The following is a 6,502-nucleotide window of genomic DNA, read 5'->3' as shown; positions in this document are numbered from 1 at the left end:
CTCTTTGCTGACCATGGCAGAACACTGACATTCCTGTCTTGCAGGAAATCACACACTGGTGGCATTGTCAGGCTTGAGGGTCATGTCATTATGAGGCTGCAGGAAGGGTACCACATGAGGGAGGAGGATGTCTTCCCTGTAATGCACAGCATTGGTATTGCCTGCAATGATAACAAGCTCAGTCCGATGATGCTGTGACACAGCGCCCTAGACCTTGACGGACACTCCACCTCCAAATCAATCCCGCTTCAGAGTACAGGCCTCGGTGTAACGCTCATTCCTTCGACGATTAACGCAAGTTCGACCATCACCCCGGTGAGACAAAACAGCAACTCGTCAGTGAAGAGCATTTTTTGCCAGTCCTGTCTGGTCCAGTGAAGGTGGGTTTGTGCCCTTAGGCGATGTTGTTCCTGGTGATGTCTTGTAAGGACCTGCCTTACAATAGGCCTACAAGCCCTCAGTCCAGCCTCTCTCAGCCTATTGCGGACAGTCTGAGCACTGATGGAGGGATTGTGCGTTCCTGGTGTAACTCGGGCAGTTGTTGTTGCCATCCTGAAGCTGTCCCGCAGGTGTGATATTCAGATGTACTGATCCTGTGCAGGTGTTGTTACACATGCTCTGCCACTGCGAGCATGTAGCACTATTTTAGACGTCTCACATTACGGACATTGCAATTTATTGCCCTGGCCACATCTGCAGTCCTCATGCCTCCATGCAGCATGCCTAAGGCACGTTCTCGCAGATGAGCATGGATCCTAGGCACCTTTCGTTTGGTGTTTTTCTGAGTCAGTAGAAAGGTCTCTTTAGTGTCAGAAGTTTTTACCTTAATTCCCTACTGTCTGTAAGCTGTTAGTGTCTTAACAACCATTCCACAGGTGCATGTTCAATAATTGTTTATGGTTCATTGAACAAGCATGGAAAGCATCCTTTAAACTCTTTACAATAAAGATATTTAAAGTTATTTGGATTTTTACACAATTATCTTTAAAATACAGTGTCCTGAAAAAGGGATGATTCTTTTTTTTGCTGAGTTTATGTATCTATTTCTCATCCAAATCTATTATACCACTTCTGAAGATATGGATTTAACCACTGGATTGGTATGGATTACTTTTATGCTGATTTATGTGATTTTTGTAGATTTAATATTCTGGCTACCATTCACTTGCATTGTATGGACCTACAGAGATATTTTTCAAAAACATCTTCATTTGTGTTCTGCAGAAGAAAGGAAGTCATACACATTTGAGATGGCAGGAGGGTAAGTAAATTATGAGAACATGTTCATTTTTAGGTTTTTCCTCTAAAGACAAATAGCCTGAGATGGTTTTAAGTTTAGATGTGGGTCTTTCCTTAAGAATATGTTCATATAATGCACACTATAAGTGCATACCCTGAAAGGAAAACATGTTTTTTTTTCTGTGAGCTTTATCCATGTGAATGTATTGAAAAACACTTTTTATGATAATTAAAGTAGACTTATACTTCTAGCCACCATATTACCACACAACATCAATTACTATCATAATCAGTAAACAGGTCTGCAGGGCTCAAGTTAACCAGAGGGTTCAAGTGAATCAGATCACTACCAATTTAAGCTTTAACCAAGCAGAATAGCCTTCCAAAATGACATTTTAGAAACAAAAGCCATGAGTTTTATAGTAATGCATCAGTCTGTGGCATTTAATTCATTTTTAATAACCCGGCCACTCCGTTTCAGTTTCAGGATATCAGGTTTCACAGGAAACAAAAGAATTGCCATGGTGACTGAATGTTACAATGCACCACGAATGTTTGCAGTGGTGTGGCAACACTCAGTGAACATTTTCACATATGCAAACATAACCAGTTTCAGCAACAATAGATCAATTGCACTATAGTGACTATACAAAACAAATAAATTTTGCCATCTGCAGTGGTCCCATGCTAATTTATGTCAAACAATTCTGCGGTTAGATCCATAAACTAACATGAAGCAATGCATTTACCAGTATTGGAGATCTCTCTCAATGCAACATCTTTATTTACATTCATGTTAACCAATAATCAGATTCAATATTGTATTCCATGACTTATGTATCTTTTTATCCTATTTTAAGGCTTTTAGACAAAACTGGAGTGAAGAGACTGAAAACAATCCTTTTAGGCCATATGTATCACTTTCAGCACTGACAACCTGTAAATAAGGTTAGTAATTGTTTTTGCTTGTAAAGCAAATGTATATTGCTTAATGCTCCTCCTAGAGATTTCCCATTAAATAAAGTTTAATATAGTTTTGGGGGGGCCTGGGTTGCTCAGCTAGTAAAGACGCTAATTACCACCCCTGGAATTTGCAAGTTTGAATCCCAGGACATGCTGAGTGACTCTAGCCAGGTCTCCTAAGCATCCAAATAACTAATTACTTTGTAATTGGATTAAACCCAACACTGAAAGGGAGAGATCTAAATCAGCCAAAGATGAGTCATGGTTGCTATAATTGCTGCTCAACTACATCAGCCCCATAAAGCATAACGTACGCACCAATATGGCATCACATCAATGTTTCAAAGAGTGCAGAATATATTTCATCCTGATAAGAACAAAAAAACACACATTTCATTATTTCATGTGTCTTCATGTCAATTCATCATAAACATGAAATGAAATGTGTTGTTGGTTTTGGTAAGACAGCATATGCAAAGAGCTGCTGGGGGGTTCAGTTTAGACAGCAAGGAAATTGGTGCTGATACAAATTCTCTCCCACCCAAAATATTCTTTATTTGGCAGTAGACATAGTTCATGTTTTCTAGAACACACAGACCATGGAAGGTCACCAAACTTGTTAAGATTTTTTCTGGTAACTCTATACACTATACAAATACTTGGAAATACAGTTCAGGTTTTCCCTGGCTGGAGTCCCTAACTCCCACATTTAACTCCAGTAGTCAGATGAGAGTTTTGGCGTAGTATAATCGCTTTTGCACTTGAAGATACACAACACTCTTTCCAGTATCTATAATTCCAAAATTTCATTGAAACCTGCAGGATCCAAGAGCTTAAGTTTTTAAGTTGGAATTGCACATATTTAATGTGTTATATTAAAAGTGTATTAAGAGCTCTTGCTTAACACATTTGACACAAGGAGGTAAAAAAAAAGTTGTATCTTTGCCCACTATAGAATAATATTTTTGGCATTGAAGAGCTGAACTTTTTATAGCATAGTCTGACCAACTGCATGTGAGCTAGGTTCTGAAAATCTTTTAATTTTTAAAGGAGACAAAATGCTTTAACATCTGTTGTTGTTTTTTCCCCAGAGGTTTACACAGTAGTTAGAATGCTTGTTGAAATTGTTGAAACTGATTGTCGAAAAGAGGACTAAACTCTTAAACTAACTAAATAAAGCAGCAAAGATTCCAAATCAGTTAGCATATCTGTTCACGTGTGCAAAACCATTTGGATTTGCATCTGGTGGATATCATGATCAGTCTACAGACCTTATTCACATCAGCGCCATCTCTGATTATTTATGGGAATGACAACGAGGCTGTGACTGACGGACTTCAGTTTCTTCAATGGGTTATATAGTTGTTTAAAATGTTTTTGGATCGATAAAACATTAAAAAAATATCTTTCCAAGAAATCTACATCTAACAGTGGTGTAGACATTTTTTCTCTCTCATCCAGTCTGTTTAATCACATGTTGAAAGATTTAACAGGCATTGATTATTTTTAACAATGTTTAATCAGTGTTATTTTGAATCACTAAACGTATTTAATATTTGTTGAACATTGTGACAGCATTACTTCTGTAGTTTGCAGCTCTGTCATAATGCATATTAGCTCTTTGCTTACACATTGTAAACTCCAGCCACTTAAGACATACATCTGCTTTTGTCCAATAAACTGCTCTAAAATGTCTCTCCTCTGCAGAGCTCATTGGTTGGGTACTTTCCCAATCCAGGATTAACTATAATTCCACTAAAGAAGAGCAACACTTTGGACTCCATCACTATTTTGGTTGTACGTGTTCAGATTGGTCAAAGCAACTGTTTGTCTCCTAGTCACAGTTGTCATTGTAGCCTCACAAACATTTTTATCTTCTCTCTTTCTCTGCAGACTTGCGGACTGAAAAGAATAAACAGATGATTTTTTTTTGACCAAGGAACTTGTGCGGTGCATGCTTCTCTTTAGCTGTGAATGCATCCCAGTTGCAGCAGTATGGTTGTGGCATTTAATTTGGGCCCGTTTCAAAATGATCTCTTCACATCTGTAATTCAAGAGTTGGTTAGATGATAAATAGGTGGATTTTGCACGGCAGCAACAATGTGCTGATATCTTCAAAGGATGAGCAGAGCCCTGTCCTAGAAAGGAGCTTGAGTTCAAAGAACTCAAGAAACATGACTTTGAACTTCTTGAAAAGTGTCTTTCATTCGTTTTCCTGTTGTTGAGGGGGCTTTGTGGAGCATAAAGGGGGCTTTGCAGGGCCACAGCATGCAGTGGACTTGGATAGCGATACACTTCCATTTCCCGGTGGCCTTGAAGATCAGAACGGTATGTAGGCTTCAAGACCATTTTGGGTTGAAGGATGTCTGAAACTTCTGACCAGTGTGAGTCTGGATACAAATCTGCCACAGATAGGAAGCCATCTTCAGGAATCGCCTCATCGGACAAATGGGATTGAACCTCAGCATGACTTTGCCTCCTATGTGCCTCTTTGGTCTGCAATAAAATGGGTCGGGGCCTTAGAGATTCATCAACCCTAAAACATTCCGCCTCTCCCAAGGAATTCTTGTATCTTAAAGATACCAAGGAGGTGGAAAGAGTGCTGACGGTATCATTATCACTAGGGGTAAAAACATCCCCAAAGTCACTCTCACAGAAGCCAGAGCTAACCCTTGACTGTCTTTCCATATTTGTAGGAATATTGTGGTAATGCAAGCTTCTTTCCTTAAGACACTGGTGATAAAGCAGATCCTCAGATGAATGACTTGAACATGCCCAAAAACCTCTGGCTTTTCTAGTGTCATGGACATCATCTTCAGAAACACTGCGCCTAAGCTTTAGTCTATAGGAGCCTTTATCCACCCAGTATTGATGCTGGATATTTGTTGAGTTGGTTACATCTTCAAAATGCTCAGAAAGGACTTCAGTTTTTCCAAGGACTGTCTCCACCATTTCTTTGTGTCTGACCCTCAGAACTTCCAGCTCCAGTAGCCCTGCCAAAGTAGCTCGAAATCGCTCTCTAATACGTTTCTTCGCTGTGCTGGACCATAGCGTTGCTTCAATCTCTTCTCTTTGCTCAACTGTAGTTAACATCCTGAGAACAAGCATTGATCTCTTGTTCTTAGCCTTCCACTGATGGAGGACTTTATAGTCTTGGTGTTCTTAACAATGCTAATGTATTTAATTCCTGACCCTTCTATTGCTCTACCACTATATCTACTGATAAGATTCTCAACCTTTGACCTTAGGAGAAGAATATGATGAAAGATTTTAAAGCAATCTCTGTGAGAGTAAACTTCAAATGATAGATCAATATCAATTCCAGTGATTACTTTGGCCATTTGTTTTGTCTTACAACAGTGTAATTGTGAATTCCAGTGTAATTTCAGCTGTCCATATTTATTCAAACTTAATTTTATGTTCTATTAAGTTATATATGAGTGTTTATATAATTATATAAACAGCATTCTTCAAACAAAAATACTACGCAGTTTCATGAAACATTATCAAAGCAACAATTGTTGTATTACATGAAACCGAACATCAAATACTCAATCTATTAAATGTGAAAGATCAAAGATGCTGCTGAGTCTCTGAATTTCTAAGAATGCTGAATTCATCATTTTTTTTTTTTTTTTTAAACTATGGTCATAAAAATCATAATTTTACAGTCATTATGGTTTTGCTATACAAATACCTTAGTTTAACTAGTAGCCATAGCATTTTGACAGTAAATATCCTAGTAATATTGTAGTAACCCTGACTGTTTTAAGCAAACCATGGTTTTAGTACAGTATACAGATACATACAGGTTTTAATTATTGGTAATTCTTGTGGTTACTATGGTTTTACCATAGTAAAAACTAGATTCTTAAAATTATGATTTTTATTACCATAGTTTTCATCTTTGTTATTACTATAAAGATTTGATTACTATAGTTAAACTATTGTACACTTATTGTGAAGGAATGCAAAAAATTATAATTTGTCCCTATCCTAGAAGATACTTTGTAATAAAACTCTACTTTACAACCTAAACCTATGTTGGCTTTCATAATTGAAGCAGCAATGGTTTCTTCATTCAAGGAATATTGCCTGAGTGGATTAATCTGCAGAAACCTCACTAGTGCATGCATTGTTTTACTAGTGCAATGATTAATAGGTAATTTCATCACATTGGTGATACAGTCACTCTCCTTATCAGATACCACTGGCAGCATGACACCTTGAATTGCAATCAAGCTCTTTATAGAAACCATTCACTTAGAAATTTGGTCTTCATTCTAAGCATTTACCTTAA

This window comes from Xyrauchen texanus, chromosome 41 (assembly GCF_025860055.1).
Source record: "Xyrauchen texanus isolate HMW12.3.18 chromosome 41, RBS_HiC_50CHRs, whole genome shotgun sequence".
NCBI lineage: Eukaryota > Metazoa > Chordata > Actinopteri > Cypriniformes > Catostomidae > Xyrauchen > Xyrauchen texanus.
The sequence above is the reverse complement of the archived record's forward strand: the minus strand, read 5'-3'. Positions refer to the sequence as shown.